Raw genomic sequence first — 20634 nt, forward strand, 5'->3', positions numbered from 1 at the left:
ATGAAGTGACTTGACCAAAGTCACAAGCAAGCAAGTAGCAGTGTCAGAATTAGATCCCAGGTCTTCTGACTCCAAAGCCACAAAATCAGCATAAGTGACAAAGACTAGGAAAAATACAAAACAGAATAAAAGGTGTAGGGTGCTGTTCCTAGAAGAGCAGAGTATCGGGTTTCTCATGGTCCAAATTCTGGCAGCACCATCCTATCCTAGCGACCTTGAAACTCATTGGAATACTTTTTAGAAAAAGTACTTTAATAAGGTACTGCTGAATTGGCCATTTGAGTGCAATTGCCATCTTTGGCTCACTTTCAAAGTTAGATTTTATCGCATGTTGTAATACACATTTCCTTATAATTATGTTTGAAATCATTGCAGCGAAATGCTTTTCCTTATTTATTCAGGGAATAGTATATCCAGCTACACAAGTCAGCAAGGGTCCAGGTTCAGGGACCTGAAAACAATGAAGCTGGACCAAACATTAATCAAGGAACGTGCGAGTCAGAGCTTCAAAGTTTAACGCCACCACCTTGGTCTGGGTCTCCGGATTTCTTCCGTGAACTGATGCCCCCTGCTATCGAAGGTAATTTCTATGACACTGTAAGGTGATGGAGAGGCTGGGGTAAACATTGAGAGAGGGAGACTTTTCTGCAAGTGGACCTATTTTTGCAGTTAACTGCAAGTCTGCTGCATCCTCAAGATAAGCCCATAAACATCACAGAAACAAAAAGAAGTGTTTGGGGACTAGAGAATGGTCTTTACCAGAAAACATGATCTCATTTTTCCTGGAGCAGTGATCTGATAGAGGAGAGGGAATGCTGAAGCCAGATTGAGAAGCAGGTGGTCTAGCACCTAGTGGAAAGAGCACGAGCCTGGGAGTTAGAGGTCCTGGGACATAATCCTGATTCTGCCTCTTGTCTGCCATGTCACTTTAGGCAAGTCATTTCACTTCTCTGGATCTCAGTTACTTCATCTGTAAAATGGAGATTAGTACTGGGAGCCCCATGTGGGACATGGACTGTGTCCAACCTGATAATCTCATGTCTACCCCAAAGTTTAGTGCAGTGTCTGTCACATAGCGGAGAAGCAGCGTGGCTCAGTGGAAAGAGCTCGGGCTTTGGAGTCAGGGCTCATGAGTTCGAATCCCAGCTCTGCCACTTGGCTGTGTGACTGTGGGCAAGTCACTTAACTTCTCTGTGCCTCAGTTCCCTCATCTGTAAAATGGGGATCAAGACTGTGAGCCCCACGTGGGACAACCTGATTCCCCTATGTCTACCCCAGCGCTTAGAACAGTGCTCGGCACATAGTAAGCGCTTAACAAATACCAACATTATTATTATTATTACATAGTAAATGCTCAACAAATACAATTAAAAAAATCCACTAGCCCCCTCAGATGAAGCTGTATCCCAGATTTAAATTGCAAGGTGATTGCTGTGGCCAGACCTGAAGCGTGTACTGAAATCAAGAAGGGGCCTATCCTATTTGAATGGAACCTTCATGTGGTTCAAGATACAAGGAGGCATAAGCAAAAACAGAGCCAGGCACTGCAAATGTGAAACAAGACAATGCCACAAGCAACAGCTATTCTGTGTGCACACTGTGATTTGTACAGTTGGTCCTACACTGGCATTTTCAATCACATATATACCCAAAGGTTAATTTCACATCAGGAGTGTCTCCTTCAAATGTAGAGGATGTCTATTTATCTACCCACCTATTTACTTATCTATTCATCTATATATCTATTCATCTCAATCTCTATTACAGACCCTACTTTCATGCTTCTCATCTCCATAGTTGTCCCTAACTCACGCTCTCACAGGTTCACTTCCTCAGGTTGAGCAGAATAAAGGGACCCTTCTTCCCTATATTCCCCTGCTTTTTCTTCAGACTCATTCATTCATTCAGTAGTATTTATTGAGCGCTTACTATGTGCAGAGCACTGTACTAAGCACTTGGAATGTACAAATTGGTAACAGATAGAGACAGTCCCTGCCTTTTGACAGGCTTACAGTCTAATTGGGGGAGATGGACAGACAAGAACAGTAGCAATAAATAGAGTCCAGGGGAAGAACATCTCAATAAAACAATAACAAATAAATAGAATTAAGGCGATGTACATTTCATTAACAAAATAAATAGGGTAATGAAAATATATACAGTTGAGCAGACGAGTACAGTGCTGAGGGGATGGGAAGGGAGAGGGGGAGGAGCAGAGGGAAATGGGGGGAAAAGAGGGTTTAGCTGCAGAGAGGTGAAGGGGGGTGGTAGAGGGAGTAGAGGGAGAAGGGGAGTTCAATCTGGGAAGGCCTCTTGGAGGAGGTGAGCTGTAAGTAGGGTTTTGAAGAGAGGAAGAGAATGAGTTTGGCGGAGGTGAGGAAGGAGGGCATTCCAGGACCATGGGAGGGCGTGGCCCAGGGGTCAACAGTGGGATAGGCGAGAATGGGGGACGGTGAGGAGATGGGCGGCAGAGGAGCGGAGCGTGCGGGGTGGGCAGTGGAAAGAGAGAAGTGAGGAGAGGTAGGAGGGGGCAAGGTGATGGAGAGCTTTGAAGCCTAGAGTGAGAAGATTTTGTTTTGCGCGGAGGTTGATAGGCAACCACTGGAGGTTTTTAAGAAGGGGAGTGACATGTCCAGAGCATTTCTGCAGGAAGATGAGCCAGCCAGCAGAGTGAAGAATAGACTGGAGTGGGGAGAGAGAGGAGGAAGGGAGAACAGAGAGCAGGTTGACACAGTAATCTAGCCGGGATATTACAAGAGCCCGTAACAGTAAGATAGCCGTTTGGGTGGAGAGGAAAGGGCGGATCTTGGCTATATTATAAAGGTGAGACCGGCAGGTTTTGGTGACAGATTGGATGTGTGGGGTGAACGAGAGAGCTGAGTCAAAGATGACACCGAGGTTGCGGGCCTGAGAGACGGGAAGGATGGTCGTACCATCCACAGTGATAGGGAAGTCAGGGAGAGGACAAGGCTTGGGAGGGAAGATGAGGAGCTCAGTTTTGCTCAGGTTGAGTTTTAGGTGACGGGCAGACATCCAGGTAGAGCTTCCATTTCGGTAAACTGTCTGAGGAATTTTCACTTTTTACTCACAGAAGGAGAAGGCTGCTCATGCTTGCGTTTAGTGTGGATAGCTTCGACTTATTTTCTTCTTCGATATAATGTTTCACGTTGTAATCCTCTTAGCCTGGCTTCAGCTCAGTTCAATCAATTTTTAAACTTTCCAACTGATTGATTTTCTTAGAAGGATGGACACAGCCTAGTACACACCAGCTTGAGAAACCCAAAGCCTCTAAATTTCCCTTTTTAGGTGAGGGAGGGGTTGACAAAAGACCTATTATAAAAAGGCCAGGTTGACAAGGATGGCATCATGGATTTGTCAAAAGTGCCCAATTGTTTCCTATTTAAGTCCAAAACCTTTTCAGGGAGTTGAAGTGAATTTTTATGGCCACATAAAGGCTCTGAGGTCTTACTACAATGTACCCTGGTAGTAACTGAAAGGCAAAAGAAAGAAACACCATTTCCCCTTTATCCTAGATAAAGCCTATGTAGTAGACATAGTCATCATAGAAGAAGTAACAATATGGTAATCACACTAAGAATTGACCATCAAACAGGTACAAAGCATTTTTTATGGTATTTGTAAGAGCTTACCATGTACCAGGCACTGTACTAAGCACTGGGGTATATACAAGATAATCAGGTTTATGTCCCACATGGGGCTCACAGTATTAATCCCTAAATTGCAGACAAGGTAACTGAAGCACAGGGAAGATAAGCGACTCTCCCAAGGTCACATGGCACACAAGTGATGGAGCTGGGATTAGAACCCAGGTCCTTCTGACTCGCAGGTCCATGTTCTATCCACTAGACCATGCTGCTTCTTGGCCAAACATTGTACTAAATGCTTGGAAAAGCACAACAGAAGGCAAACTCTGCTCACAGAGAATTTACATACTAATGGGGAAGACAGGCAAAAGCTGTTTACATCTAATGGAATAGAAAATGTTCTGTTGAGACTCAATAAAAGAGGAGAGATTGGGTTCTAGGCAGAAATAACTGAGAAACAAACAAAAAATATGAAGGAGAAATTCAATGATAATAACAATAATAATAATAATAGCATTTATTCTGAGGCACAGAGAAGTTAACTGACTTGCCCAAAGTCACATGGCTGACAAGAGGCAGAGTCAGGTTTCGAACCCACAATCTGTGACTCCCAAATCCGGGCTATAACTAAATATAAAATTATTTCAAGTTCCTTAGGTCTGTAGTCTATATCCTTAAATGAACTCGTTCTAGCTCTCTATCAAATACGCATACACATACACACAAACACAGAGATTACTATCTATTATTGAAGATGGTATTACTGAGAATGAGATTTTAATAGTGTGTGCCCATTATGTTGAGAAAACTGAGTGGCTGAACATTGTTGGACCACCAAGGACTTGTAGAGGTGGGCCCTCGTTTTACTGTCACATTTGTTAGCCTCGGGATCTTGCATTGACTTACTATCCATCTTAGTGTCACCATATTTTTGATCCTTCAGCTCCAAGACAGTTATCCATTTTCTAATTGATCCTTGTCGACCTGACTTGTCTTCTGCTTCTTTCCCTTAGTTGTCCCCTGCTACATGACATCATTTTTAAGTTTCGTTTTATTAACATTTCATAGTGTTTCTTCTGTCTACTCTTCCTATGATTATACTATTTCTGTTCATCATAAGGTAGCTGTTGGAGTATCCTGCAGTGATCAGTTTTAATCCCACCTCCCTTCCAATGCAAATGTGATGTGACAGCATTCCAGCATTAGGATCATTCCAATACATCTTTTTTTATGATCCTAGATTGACACGTTATTAAGTATTGCATGCATACTGTTGGAAATTTTCTAGTGGTCAAATGTGTTATAGAAATAATAATTACAGTATTTATTAAGCACTTACTTTATGCCAGGCACTGTACCAAGTAGTGGGGGTGGATACAAGCAAATCAGGAGGGAAATGGTCCCTGTCCCACGTGGGGCTCACAGTCTCAATCTCCATTTTACAGATGAGGTAACTGAGGCAAAGAGAAGTCAAGTGACTTGTCCAAGGTTACACAGCAAACAAGTAGCAGACCCAGGATTAGAACTCATGAACTCAAAATTCCCAGGCCCATGCTCTATCCACTATGCCATGCTGCTTCTCAATCTATCAAAGATGCAGGTTGGACAATCCAGTTGCTCCCTATAGCTTTGGTCTGGATTGAACCTTCACTTCTCATTGGTGCCTTATGGTTTTGGAGACTTCTTTAGGATAGACAAATCTTGATTCAGTTTTCCACCTCCCTGGATACCCTTCAGTCATGGAACAATGTATTGTCTATCAGCTCTGAGTTGCCAATATTGGTCTTTGCTTATGTTTCAGTTTCACTACATATGATCTGTTACATAACCTAGTTCTTCTCCCGATAATTACCAGTCCCCAAACAAATTCTTGGTGTTTATTTTTGTATGCTTTTGTACCATGTGATAAAGACCCACCAGTCACAATTCTCTAGTGAACCTGCTTGGGTTTAGATGAAACAGGCAATTTTTAGGGACTCCTTTTTCAATCATCCCCATTCATGGTAACCTATACATTCTTAAATAGGGCTGCTCAGATATCCCGGGTGCTACCTAACAGTGATGCTGCCTTCTTAACAACCACAAAATGAGCGTTCTAGGCTGCTTACACATGTAGAACTTTTGATTTTGTTTTCCCAACCTTCTGTGACGATTTATTTTTCACATGGCATTTGTTAAGTACTTATTATGTGCCAGGCAGTGGGGTAGATACAAGATAATCAAGTTGGACACAGGCCATGTCCCATGTAACAATAATAATAATAATAATATAGGTATTTGTTAAGCGCTTACTATGTGCAGAGCACTGTTCTAAGCACTTGGGTAGACACAGCGTAATCACGTTGTCTCACGTGAGGCTCACAGTCTTAATCCCCATTTTACAGATGAGGTAACTGAGGCACCGAGAAGTTAAGTGACTTGCCCACAGTCACACAGCTGACTAGTGGCAGAGCCGGGATTCAAACCCATAACTTCTGACTCCCAAGCCCAGGCTCTTTCCACTGAGCCATGGCTCACAGACTTAATTCCCATTTTACAGATGAAGTTACTGAGGCACAGATAAATTAAGTGACTCGCCCAAGGTCACAGACAAGTAGCAGAGCCAAAATTAGAACCCTATTAGAGTATAAAGCTCCTTGGGGGTAGGGGATATATCACATGTTCATTCTGTTATAGGGAAATAAATAATACAGTGAACTGCATCAAGTGGACACTCAATCAAAACAACTGTCACTACTCTTAGTATGCATAGTCATTCAGTTCAACTTGTCTCTGTCTAGAAAAGCAGTGTGGTCTAGTAGATAAAAGCAGGGACCAGGGAGACAGAAGGACCTGGCTTCTAGTCTTGGACCCTCCATATATCTGCCTTGTGACCTTTAGCAAGTCACTTCACTTCTCCGTGCCTCAGTTATCGCATCTGTAAAATGGGGATTAAGACTATGAGCCCTACTGTGGGACAGGGACTTTGTCCAACCTGATTATGTTGTATCTACTTCAGAGCCTAGAACAGTGCCTGACACATAGTAAGTGCTTAAAACATACCACAATTATAATCATTATTATACTTGACTTAGCCCCTCCCTGAGGCTGGGCACGAGGGGAGGTAGGATGAAAGCCTTTTGTGCTAAAAGGATGCTTCAAATAAACCAGATTAATTATATCCATGAGAATTGCTTTTTATTAGAACATTTATTGGGATTAGAGGATTTTCTGCTGGTTTATTTTTCCTCCTTTCGTGAATCCATTGTGTTCCAATTGACTTAGTGAAGGCAGAATTTAGTTAACTAATGGAAGCTGTGAGTTGGCAGAAATCCAAGGAGTTACATGAGAAATGACTATTGCATTAAGCAACCACAAGAATAAAGCTGCGTATACAGCAGAATTCATACCAGAGCACGGCATCAGCAGTGTAGCATGGTTTATGTGTTCTTTCCAAGAGGAATTTTATCAAATGTAGTAGAGATCATCAAATTCATGGTTCTACTTCACTTGCAACTTATACAAACCAATCCCACTTTGTGAAGGCTGAACTCCTTTATCTCATATTTGCAAATTATGAAGAGAAGCAGCATGGTGTAGTGGATAGAGCCTGGGCCTGGGAGTCAGAAGGTCTTGGGTTGTAATCCCAGCTCCACCATTTGTCTGCTGTGTGACCTTGGGCAAGTCACTTCACTTCTCCGTGTCTCAATTACCTTATCTGTAAAATGGAGATTGAGACTGTGAGCCCCATTTGGGACAAGGATTATGTCCAATCTGATTTGCTTGTATCCTCCCCAGTGCTTAGCACAATTCTTGGTGCATAATAAGTGCATAACAAATAACATAAGGAATTATTTTTATTATTGGATGAATGTGCTTCATCTACAAAGCGATTCCCCACCATTTGTCTATCTTCTTGCAAAGATGCCTCTAGAAGACAGTCATCTTCATGTAGCACTTCTGGACCACTGATGGTTCTCATACTTTGCAGAGCAGGAAGCATTTCTCAGTGGATTGACAGATTGTTCTGAATCCAACCGCAGATTTCTCATTGCATTCTCAAGTATGACAGCCTACCAATTAATCAATCGATCAATCATATTTATTAAGCACTAACTTTAGAGAGTACAGTATCACAGAGTCGGTAGACACATTATTTGCAGTCCAAGAGCTTGTAATCTAGAGGGACTACCACACAGTAATTGGGAAAAGGATACAGTTCCTTCAACTCTGGCCACCCAGAGAAGCAGTGTTTCCTATTGGAAAGAGCTTGGGACTGAGAGTCAGAGGACCTGACTTCTAATCCCTGCTCTATCACATGTCTGCTGTGTCAAGTGACTTGGTTAAGTCACTTAATTTCTCTGTGTCTCAGTTACCCTATCTATAAAACGTGGACTCAATCCTCCTCCTTCCAACTTGGATTGTGAGCCCCAAGTGGGACAGGGACTATGTCCAACCTGATTACCCTGTACCTACCCCAGCGCTTAGAACAGTGCTGTACAAATAATAAGTACTAAAAATTATTATTGCTGTTATTATTATTATTATTGTGATTATCCTAACATCCCACTGTGGAATAGTTTAGGAATTTGGATGAATTTCTTAAGCAACCAAAACTACTGAGTCTTCATGGGCCTGTACTGATGATAATGTCACCTACTTTTGTAGAACATTGTAAAAGATTAAGGTCTTGTTGCTGCTCTCTGCACTTTTCCAGTGTCTATTGTGCTGCAAAGATCACATCTGCTAAGTTTGAAATAGGGTCTGAAATCAGACAATGATTCAGGAACTGTACAGGTGACTACCTTCTCCGCGATTCTCTTCAGAGTTGCTTTAGCTAAAATTCTGCAGGTTGATGCCCTTGTGTGTCCAAGGTCAGTTCTCCCTTTTGTTCTTGAAGATGGTGATTTTCATGACATTTCCTCAATGATCTATGTGTTGAGAAAGAAACCATGCAGCTGTATGAAGATTAGGTCACCTCTTTTTTGTAGATTAGCACAGAAAGGATCTGGGTTCTGGCCTATATTTTTTCATGACTTTGGCTGAAGAGTTTTTGCTGGCTCAAAAATAGGAGCTAATGCCATGTCTCCACATTTTGGTTGATCCTCTCTGCCCTTTAATAATAATGTTGGTATTTGTGAAACACTTAGTATGTACCAAGCACTGTTCTAAGAGCTGGGTTAGATACAAGGTAATCAGGTTGTCCCAGGTAGGGCTCACAGTCTTCATCCCCATTTTACAGATGAGGTAACTGAGGCACAGAGAAGGTAAGTGACTTGCCCAAGGTCACACCGCTGACAGGTGGCGGAACCGGGATTAGAACCCATGACCTCTGACTCCCAAACCTCTTTCCACTAAGCTACACTGTTTACTCGGTGGTAGGAGGCATTTCCAGAAGTTCAGCATAGTGTTCTTGCCTCCTAGAGAGTTTCTCCATCTTTGTCTGTGATGGGGGTGTTTCCATCTGCATTCTTCAGTGGCAGCTCAGAGATTCTGTAGTGTTAAGTAGAGATATGTAGTTTGATGGTGCTCAGCATATCCCAAGTCTGGTATCACCCCACTGATGGACTGTGTTTCTTAACTTGATCTGTGTATCCCACTTCAGACTTTTCAAGCCTGTTTAATTATGATCAACAGGAACAGTGAGGTATATGTATTCCCTGTTTGGTTCCACACTGTGTTTTATCAAATTAATAATGTTTCTTTTCCACAAACACTGTCTTAACATTTGCAAGGAAGACAGCATTTCTCAGAAGTGCCTGCTCATAGTCAACTACAGTGATCACGATTGCTGTTGTATTGTCATCACTTTGCAGGTTTCTTTATCCTCCAGGAGTTTCTTGCTTATCCTTAATGATAGACTGATTTGATGCATTAATGGTACTGATAATAATGAAGGTATTTGTTAAGCACTTACTATGGGCCAAGCACTGGACTAAGCCTGTGTCCCACTTGAGGCTTGCAGCTTAAGTGGGAGGTAGAACAAGTATTGAATCCCAATTTTATAGATGAGGAAACTGACACACAGAAAAGTTAAAAGACTTCCCCAGGGTCACACAGCAGGCAAATGTCAGAGCTGGGATTAGAACCCAGGTCATACACATGGTAGGAAAAATATTCTAGCTCCTTTCCCATGTCTGTGATTGGAGGGAGAATAGAGTGATCCTTATTTTATTATTGTATTTGTTAAGCACTTACTACATGCCAAACACTGTTCTAAGTGTTGTGGTAGATACAGGTTAATCAGGTTGATACAGTCTCTGTCCCACATTTTTAATCCCCATTTTACAGATGAGGTAAATGAGACCCAGAGAAGTGAAGTGACTTTCCCAAGGTCACCCAGCAGACTCATGTCAGAACCAAGATTAGACCCCAGATCCTTGTGACTCCCAGGCTCTACTAAGCCACATTGCCCGGGCATCTCAGATACTCAGATGGTGCCCAAACATCTCGGGCTAACTCCTCAGCAATCGGATGACCAAGATCCCAAGCCTCCTGCTTGGAGGAAGGGGGCAGCTCCCCATCAGTTGGAGAGGCACTTGAGTCATTTCTCAAAAGTGGTGATGGTTTGCACAGAACCATCCTCACTCTCCAGGCCAATTCTTCTATTATTAGCAACAGGCATTTCTAGATGGTTTATGGGGCAGGTGCTCAGCCTACCAGGAGAGAAGCCAGTAAACATGCACCCAGAGTCTGCCCAGGCCAGGAATTCACTGGGTCCCTATAACCCCATTTATGGCCACATGATTCACACTCCTGAAGTCAGCCAACCATTATGTGACTCTGGAGTCCAACTTCTGGGACATTTACAAAGGGCCAGAGTGAAAACTAAATAATTTTGATGGCTAGTCTTCATAATGTTATTATTGGTATTTAATTAGGCAACACATGGGGCAATCCACTACATTAAGCGTGGAGGGAAATTGCCAATGGAGTAGAAAAAAAAAATCTCCCTCTGAAGGAATTTATTGTCTAATGAAGGGAGGAAATCATGAAATATAAGGCATTTGGAGAAAAATGTGTCTAGTATACAGCTTTCCTCCAATCCCCCCATCTCTCACCTGCACTTTCCTTTTTCTCTAGGTGGACACAACACCAACTGGGATGACATGTCCACTGGGGTGACACAGCCACCCTGATAACCCACCCTCTGTAGTGACGTGCTCACTGAGGTCACAGTCCCACTGCAGAGACACATTGCAGAGACACATCCACTGCAGGGTCATGTCCACTCTGGCTACAACCCCAAAGCAGTGATGCAGTCACTCTGGTTACTGCTCCCCTGCAGTGGACCACTCCAGTTACTCCTCCAGTGCAGTGATACAACCACTCCAATTACTCCCTCACTGCAGTAATGCACGATTCCAGTTATTCCCTCAATGCAGTGATGCTCCTCTCCCTTTACTTCCCCACTGCAGTGATGCTCCCTCTCAGGTTACTCACCCACAGCAGCAATGTACCCAATTTTGTCACTGTCACTTCAGCTGCCCCATCACATCACTTCACAATCTTATTTGCTTATATCCACCTCACTGCTTAGTACAGTGCCTGGCACATAGTAAGTAAGCGCTTAGTAAATACCACAATTATTATTATTACATCATTCTGACCTGAGACCCATACATACATCATGGAGACAGGTGAGACTGAGGTGGGATCAGAGAGAGGGTCATTCTGGCTCCTCTCCCCTCCCAGGACCATCTCCCCTCCCCCAGCTTTTAAGATTGGAGACCACAGAGAAGACACGGAGGGGGAAGTTTAAAAAAGCCAAGAGGGAAAGTGTGATATAATAATAATTAGTAATAATGATGGCATTTGTTAGGCGCTTACTATGTGTGAAGCACTGTTCTAAGCACTGGGGAGGATAAAAGGTGATCAGGTTGTCCCCCTTGGGGCTCACAGTCTTAATGCCCATTTTACTGATAGGTAACTGAGGCACAGAGAAGTGAAGCGACTTGCCCAAAGTCACACAGCTGATAAGAGGTGGCGTCGGGATTTAAACCCACGATCCCCAGCCCATGCTCTTTACAATGAGCCACGCTGCTTCCCTAGATTCCACCACAGATAGGTAGATATATAGATGCCACCATAAAGATTATGGCAAATAGACAGAGGACATCAGTTTTACCCATAAATACCCTTTGCTACCAATGATATGGTGATGATGAGAATTGTAATTATTATGGTATTTGTTAAGTACTTGCTATGTACCAAGTACAGTTCTAAGCCTTGGGGTAGAAATACATTTGTCAGGCTGGACACAGTCGAGGAAGAACAGGCATTCAAGTCCCATTTTACAGATAAAGAAAGAGACACAGAGAAGTGACCCAAGGTCACACAGGGGCCAACGGGCAAACTGCAGGATTAGAATCCAGGTCCTCTGACTCCCCAGCCTGTGGACTTTCCACTAGGCCAGACGGCTGATAGTGAAATATAATACTTTCTACTTAACTCACTTGCCAAATAATTTTTAATCTGAAAATTTCAGCTTGATTTTTCATTTGGAAGAGATTCAGCCAATTCTTGCTTTCCAGAAACCAGACTAGTTGTGAGAATGAAAAACCTCTGTGATGTATGTTTGATAGAATTGGAGAAGGCATAGACAAATAACTGAAAGTGTTTGGGATCAAGGAGTGGGAGAGAAAAATACAGAATTGTGATGAAAATATGCAAGATTTTCCAGGTTCCGGTCCTTCCTTCCATTTTGTATGCTTGGAGCCAAAATTCTGATCACGAGGGGCTAGCAAACCCTGCCTCAGGAGGGAAGGTAAGGGAAGCCATTCAGCTGTATCTGAGTCTTAACTCCCTCACTGCCAGTTTCACTGAAGCCAGGAAGCACCTTGCCTTCCTATGTGGGTTTCGGGACATAGACCAGTCAGGAGGAGAGGATTCCGAGAGACAGAGAGCATGATCCACTCTGCCACCAGAAGCAGATTGATTACGATGTTTCCTCCCGAGCTCTGTAGATGAGGGAAAGGTTCTGCTGGCTTCTAGACGGTCCAGGGGAAGCATGCTCATTTTAGCCTCGAGAAGGCATTTTAGCCTCGAGAACAAGCCATGGCCTCAGACAGTCCTGAGAATAGCAGTCAGTCAATCATATTTACTGAGTGCTTACTGTGTGGAGAGCACTGTACTAAGCACTTTGGAGAGTCCAATATGACAATGGAATAGACATATTCCCTGACCACAGCGATCTTCCAGTTTTGAGGAGTAGAGGCTTCCTCTTTCCTGTTAGCCCAAGGACTATGCTAATCACAGGGAGAGGGAAGCAGCTTGAGGTTGGCTTTGGCCTTGAAAATACTTTGGCTCCAGATGCAAGGGGCACCGCTGCCTGAGATGGGCAGCTGGATTGCTGGCCTCCAGCTAAAGAGAGGGAAATGGGGTGGTTTTCTCCTTTTTATGACCAGAAGGCCCAGATTTAGCCTTTTGCCAAATAACTGTGGTATTTGTGAAGCACTTACTATGTGCCAAGCACTATTCTAAATGCTGGGGTAGGTTCGAGGTAATTAGGTTGGACACAGTCTCTGTCCCACATAGGCTTCCCGGTCTTAATCTCCATTTTATAGATGAGATAAATGAGGCCCAGAAACGTTAAATGACTTACCCAAGGTTGCCCAGCAGACATATGGCAGAGCCAGGAATAGAACCCAGGTCCTCTGATTCACAGGACCATGGTCTTTCTAATAGGTCATGAAATGGAGGGGAGATCTGTCAGTTGGTCACTAACTCTTAACACTGGAACTCCTCATTCCAGCCTCGTTGGGGTGGGGAAGGGAGTGACAAGAAATCTGTGACATCTACCATGATTAGATACAGTATGGTTCTGGGAGTCAGAAGGTCATGGGTTCTAATCCCTGATCTGCCACTTGATCTGTTGTGTGACCTTGGGGAAGTAACTTCACTTTTTTTGGCCTCAGGTACCTCATCTGTAAAACGGGAATTCAGTCTGTGAGCTCCACATGGAACAGGGACTGTGTCCAACCCGGTTGGCTTGGATCCACCCCGGCGCTTAGTACAGTACCTGGCATATAATATGTGCTTAACAAATCTCACAATTATTATTTACCATTTCAGGCTCCTCCTGCCACTGAATGGAGAGAGAACTGCAATACTGTTGGGAAGGCACCAAAGGGCCTGTTGGAGGAGGAGACTATTCTGTTTGAGAGAGGGGTGGGACCTGGCCAGATAGACTGACTCAGCAAGAAAATGCCCCTGGCACAGCCACTCGTTAGATCTTCTCCGCTTTATGGCCGTGCACAGCTGCAGACAATTCCAAGCAGCCCAGGACACAGCTTCTCAAGCAGATGAGATTCTGGACTCTCTGAGCTTTGACCACTTACTCTGGTTATCCCCCTGAGTCCCCTGAGTCTCCCAATTTCCAAACAAGACATCCTGGGTGGCAAAATGGCCTAGTGGAAAGAGCACAGGACTGTGAGTCAGGAGACATGGGTTTTAGTTCCAGTTTCTCCCCTTGCTTGCTGTGTGACCTTGGGCAAGTCATTTAACTTCTCAGGGACCTCAGTTTTCATATCTGTAATATGGGTTTTCCCCTCTCAGGATCATACCTGGAGAGTTTCAAGTACTCTACCAGTCTTGGACACAGGAGGGATAGTCAAGTAGAGGCATATCCATTCCATTCCTTGCTTGGGCAGTGGCTAGTGAGTGGAAGGCAATCTGCTTCATGTCAAAACTCCCCTATGCTGGGCAGCAGCAGCATGGGAGAGAGTCGAGGGAGGAGACTCAAGTTTACTGCACAGAAGGAGGCAGTAGTAAAGCACTTCTGTATTTTTACCCAGAAAACTCTATGGATCCACTACCAGAACCACTGCAGATGGAGACGGGGTATTCTGGGAGAGATAACAATAACAATAATAATAATAATGTTGGTATTTGTTAAGCGCTTACTATGTGCAAAGCACTGTTCTAAGTGCTGGGGGGATACAAGGTGATCAGGTTGTCCCACGTGGGGCTAACAGTTTTAAGCCCCATTTTACAGACGAGGTAACTGAGGCACAGAGAAGTTAAGTGACTTGCCCAAAAATCACACAGCTGGCAAGTGGCGGAGCTGGGATTTGAACCCATGACCTTTGACTCCCAAGCCTGGGCTCTTTCCACTGAGCCACACTGCTTCTCACGATGTGTCCATGGAGAGATGTGTCCATGGAATCACTATGGGTTAGAAACGACTCAACAGCATAAGACAAGACAATATTGAGCTAAGGTAGATTGTGAGCCCTGTGGGAGATAGGGCTTGGGTCCAATCTGATAACCTTATGCCTACCCCAGCATTTAACACACAGTAAATGTTTAATAAATGTCATTTCTTTAATTGTTTGGACAGTGGCACCGATTGGACTTGTACTCACCACAATCAAAAAATCAATTGCAAAAGAATGATTGAAAGGAAACAAAAATGGAATGACTTCTTTTAAGCGGTTTGAGCATGTATTCTTAATATTGCTTTGCAAGTAGCCTGATCTTATAATAACTGTGTTATTTTTAAAGTGATTATTATTTGCCAAGCACTGTACTAAGCACTGGGGTAGGTACCTGATAATCAGGTCCCACATGGGGCTCACAGTCTAAGAAGCAGCACTGCCTAGTGGATAGAGTACAGGGCTGGGAGTCAGAAGTATAGGGTTGTCTGCTGTGGGATGTCTGGCAAGTTCATTCATTCATTCATTCAATCGTATTTACTGAGCTCTTACTATGTACAGAGCACTAAACTAAGCATTTGGAATGCACAATTCAGCAACGGATAGAGACAGTCCCTGGCCACCAATGGGCTCACATTTTAAATGACAGGCTCACAGTCATTTCACTTCCCTATGCCTCAATTACCTCATGTAGATTAAGACTGTGAACTCCTTTTGGGTCACGGACTGTGCCAAACCTATTTAGCTTTTATTTATCCCAGAGCTTAATACAATTCCTGGTACATACAATGCTTCACCATTGCCATTAAAAGAGAAAGAAGGAAGAAGAACAGGTATTGAACGCTTGTTCTGCAAATTAGACATAGAGAAGTTAAATAACTTTCCTAAAGTCATAAAGCAGGCAACTGGCAGACCTGGGATTAGAACCCAGGTCCTCTGACTCCTAGGCCCGTGCTCTTTCCACTAGACCACAATAAAATATCTAATAGCTTGGCTACCTTCTCATTCACTGTCCAAGAAAAAATCATTAAATAGGATCTTGTGACATTGGAATTAATTTGGGACAATATGGATGGGGAATATAGTTTGTTTTACATAAGGAGACAAAACTCTTCTAATGTTTCATCCTGCTAAGAGAGACAGCCCAGGATAGAGAACTTAAATTTAATTTGCTGCTCTCTTTCCTCTTTAAATTAATTCAAACTGAACCCTGGTAACCTATTTGACTCTTTGAGGCTGGAACCTGCTGAAAGTAGAGAGAGGCTGAACTGTGGAAGGAAGAAAGGACAAACTCAGCTCTCAGAAAAATTGCAGGTAGACAACCAGCTCAACCTTTTAAGACTGAAGACAAACCGAAGTACTGAATAAAGATGAGAAGCAGCATGGCCTAGTGGATAGAGCATGGGCCTGGGAGTCAGAGGACCTGGGTTCTCATCCCCGTTCTGCCATTGGTCCGCTGTGTGATTCAGGACAAGTCAATTAATGATGATGATGATGATGATGGTATTTAAGTGCTTACTATTTGCCAAGCACTAATTAACTTCTCTGTCCCTCTGTTACCTCATCTGTAAAATGGAGAATACGACCATGAGCCCCATGTAGGTCTGTGTCCAACCTGATTATCTTGTATTAACGCCAGTGTTTAATACAGTGATTAGCACATAGGAGGCACCCAACAAACACCACAATTATTATCTCCTTCCGCTAATGACCTGGCAATATTCTTTACTGATGGAATTGAAACCATCGAGTGTGATCTCCCTAAAATCTCTCCTGCTCCTCTCCTGTCCCTCCCTCCTCCTGCACCCTCTTTGACTCCCCAGTCTTTCCCAGCAATATCTCAAGAGGATTTCTCCAGCAGCCTCTGACCCCACTCCACCTGCATCTCTGACCCCATTCATTCATTCATTCAATCAATCGTATTTATTGAACACTTCCTGTGTGCAGAGCACTGTACTAAGCACTTGGGAAAGTATAATACAACAATAAACAGTGACCCCAAACCTTCACAACTTAAGGAAACACTTGCCCACTCCCTTTCTTTCCTCCCCGACTATCATTTTCAACCATTTACTTTCCAATGGCTTCTTTTAGTAATGTTGGTATTTGTTAAGCGCTTACTATGTGCAGAGCACTGTTCTAAGCGCCGGGGTAAATACAGGGTAATCAGGTTGTCCCACATGAGGCTCACAGTCTTGATCCCCATTTTACAGATGAGGTAACTGAGGCACAGAGAAGTTAAGTGACTTGCCCACAGTCACACAGCTGACAAGCGGCTGAGCCGGGATTCGAACCCATGACCTCTGACTCCCAAGCCTGTGCTCTTTCCACTGAGCCACGCTGCTTCTCTTTTACACTGCTTGCAAACATGCACATGTTTTACCTATCCTAAAATAACTCTCTCTTGACCCCACATCTCTCTCCAGAAACTGCCCTATCTCCCTCCTACCACTCCTCTCTAAACTCCTCAATTAATTTGCCCCTTAGTGGAAAGAGCTTGGGCTTGGGAGTCAGAGGACGTGGGTTTTAATCCTGACTCCGCCACTTGTCTTCTGGGTGACCTTAGGCAAATTACTTAACTTCTCTGGGCCTCATTTACCTCATCTGTAAAATGGGGATTAAAAGTGTGGGTCCCTCCTGGGACAACCTGATTACCCAGTATCTGCCCCAGCAATTAGAACAGTGTTTGGCACATAGTAAATGCTTAACAAATACCATCATTATTATTATCTTACTACAGCCCAATTCACATCCTTTACTCCTGCAGCACCAGCTTGATCACTATACCTCAATCTCATCTATCTCAACACTGACCCCTTGTCCACGTTCATTCATTCATTCTTCATTCATTCAATCATATTTATTGAACACTTACTATGTGCAGAACACTGTACTAAGCGCTTGGAATGCACAATTTGGCATCCTCCCTTTAACCTGGAACTCTCTCCCCCCAGTAGAAGACAGACCACCACTCTCCTGACCTTAAAAGTTTTATTAAAATCACACTTCTTACTAGAGGCTATCCCTGATTTAGGCATATTTTCAACTATTAATAATGTAATAATAATAATTGTGGCATTTGTTAAGTGCTTACTGTGAACCAGGCACTGTACTAAACATTGGGATAGATACAAACAAATTGGATTGGACGCAGTCCCTGTCAAAGTTCCACACGGGGGTCACAGTCACAATCTCCATGTTACAGATGAGATGTGAGACTCAGAGAAGTGAAAAGACTTGCCCAGAGTCACACAACAGACAAGTAGTGGAGTCAAAATGATAACCCAGGTCCTTCTAACTGCCAGGCCTGGGCTCTATCCACTAGGTCTCGCCTATTCCCTCTCATTCACGTGTTCCTTCGATTGTATTTATTGAGTGCTTACTGTGTGCAGATCACTTGTACTATGTGCTTGGGAGAGTACAACACAGAAATAAACGGACACATTCCCTGCCCATTCATTCATTCATTCATTCATTCATTCATTCATTCATTCGTATTTATTGAGCACTTACTGTGTGCACAGCACTGAACTAAACACTTGGGAGAGTACTGTATAGCAATAAACAGACACATTTCCTGCCCGAAATGAGTTTACAGGCTAGAGGACGCCTTCTTCCTCACCTCTGAACTTGGGTCTGAGCCATTTAGGCACTTGATATTCACCTCATCCTCAGATCCACTGCACTTATGTACATAACCGTAATTCACTTATTTATATGAGTGTCTCTCTCTCTCTAGACTGTGAGCCTTATGGGCAGGGAATGTGTCTTCCAACTGCTCTGTATTGTACTCTCCCAAGAGCTTAGTACTGTGGAAGATTGCTCAGGTATCCCACCCTGATACCTGGTACCTGATACCTGGTTCCAGGCAATATTCCAAGTCAGAACAATTCTGATTTCCCTTGGGTGCCCCTGATTCCATGCTCAATCAATCAGCAATATTTCTGGAGCACTTACTGGGTTCTTTGTTATACACTAGTAACTAGGAGAATAAAATTGATGCAGGTGACTTAATCCTTGCCCATAAGAAGCTTGTATTCTGATTGCGCATAAAAAAGGTGCTCATCAGGAGTTGGCAGCTCCATGTAGCTAATCTGGTAAACTTGTGTTGAGGATAGAGGAATCTTCATCCAGGAAATGCCTGGGAGCATGGGCCTGGGAGTCAGAAGGACTTGAGTTCTAATCCTGACTCCACTATGTGTCCGCTGTGTGACCTTGGGCATGTTACTTCATTTCTCTGGCCTCAGTGACCTCATCTGTGAAATGGGGAATAAGACTGTGAGCCCCTTGTCAGACAGGGACTCTGTCCAACCTGATAAACATGTCCCTACTCCAGCATTAAATACAGTGCCAACATATAGTAAGCATTTATCAAATTCCCCCATACAAAAAAAAAAGACTGTATACAACCTTGTTCTCTAAGGATTATTCACTCTCCTATTTCCTGAGGCAAGAGTAACCCTTTGGCTAGTGGACTATATCCTTGTCACTGAGTATTTCACGTAAGTGTTGAGATAATATTCTTACAGTGCAGAGCAATAACTGCCAGGGGAGTTTGGAAAGGACTCTTTCCCTGATCTTTCCTTTCTCCAGAGACTCCCTCCCAGCTAAAGCACAGCAGCTGTAGCATTTTTTATTTCACATATACCCACTCACCCTCTTCACCCACACATATATAGAAAAAGAGAGTTTTAAGAGACTAAGGAATGAAGAGTCTAATCCCCATATATATTCATGTAAGCACTAGACTATGGACTAGACATGCCTTCCAACTCTATGAATTGTACTCTTCCAAGTGCTTAAAACAGAGCTCTGCACACAGTAAGTGCTCAATAAATATCAATGATTTATTGATTAAGACTGCCAGTGAATGTTACAGTGTTTTTCTCATAGAAACCCAGAAACTCATCTGAAACACATCTTCATTTCCCATAAATGAATCATTCAATCACCTTGTCCCCTCCTACTTTACCTTGCCCCTCTCCTACTACTACCCAGCCCACACATTTCACTCCTCTTAATGCTAATCTTCTGACTGTGCTTCCATCTCACCTATTTATCCTCTGACCCCTCGCCCACGTCCTGTCTCTGGCCTGGAACAATCTCCCTCCTCAAATTTGAGACAATTACTCTCCCCTTCTTCAAAACCTTATTGAAGGCACATCTCCTCCAAGAGGCCTTCCCTGACTAAGCCCCCTTTTCCTCTTCTCCCACTCCCTTCTGCATCACCTCGACTTGCTCCCTTTGGTCTTCCCCATCCCAGCCCCACAGCGCTTATGTATGTATCTGTAATTTATTTATTTGGTTTGATATCTGTCTCCCCCACTCTGGACTGTAAGTTCATTGTGGGCAGGGAATGTGTATTGTATTGTACTCTCCGAAGTACTTAATGCAGTGCTCTGCACACAGAGAGTGCTCAGTAAAGACAACCGAATGGAACTGAACTGAATTGAATAAATTAACATATCCATAGTTCCACTTTCAACCAACCAGATTATTATTCTAATGTGTCTTTTGAATGAAGGACTCAGAAGCTATAGACTATTATTTTTCATTCAAGCTGCAGTTTCTCACAGTCTCTGTAATGGCCAAGCCTCTATCTGCCCAAAATGAGTAGGAATTTATGCTGTTTAAAAATAGTGCTCATCTTATCAATACTTCTATTCGTACACTTTTATAGAGAAAAGCAGACTGGTAAAATATTATGTGGAGTGATAAATTTTATGTACTTATTTATGAGGCTTCAAAGTACAAAATCATTTGATATTCTTTGGTTTCAATTAAGTTTGGTACAATGTTATTTTTTTGTGTGAAAAAGATAAGACCTTTGAGATTTCACTAAGCAAAATTCAATCTTGTCAAACAGAAGCAATGGAAAGTTATGAATGCTGAAC

The 20634-nt window shown here is 43.2% G+C and overlaps 1 protein-coding gene and 1 non-coding gene across 2 annotated transcripts in view; one reads left to right on the forward strand and one right to left on the reverse strand.

Moving 5' to 3' along the window:
- Nucleotides 1-20634, reverse strand: part of CCDC102B (coiled-coil domain containing 102B) — a 448125-nt gene that overhangs the window by 85183 nt on the left and 342308 nt on the right. The gene's annotated exons all lie outside the window — the stretch shown is intronic.
- LOC114812326 lies at nucleotides 14132-14269 on the forward strand. The gene has a single exon (XR_003759982.1). It is a non-coding gene; the product is annotated as a small nucleolar RNA SNORA7 (small nucleolar RNA).

Source organism: Ornithorhynchus anatinus, chromosome 5, assembly GCF_004115215.2.
Source record: "Ornithorhynchus anatinus isolate Pmale09 chromosome 5, mOrnAna1.pri.v4, whole genome shotgun sequence".
NCBI lineage: Eukaryota > Metazoa > Chordata > Mammalia > Monotremata > Ornithorhynchidae > Ornithorhynchus > Ornithorhynchus anatinus.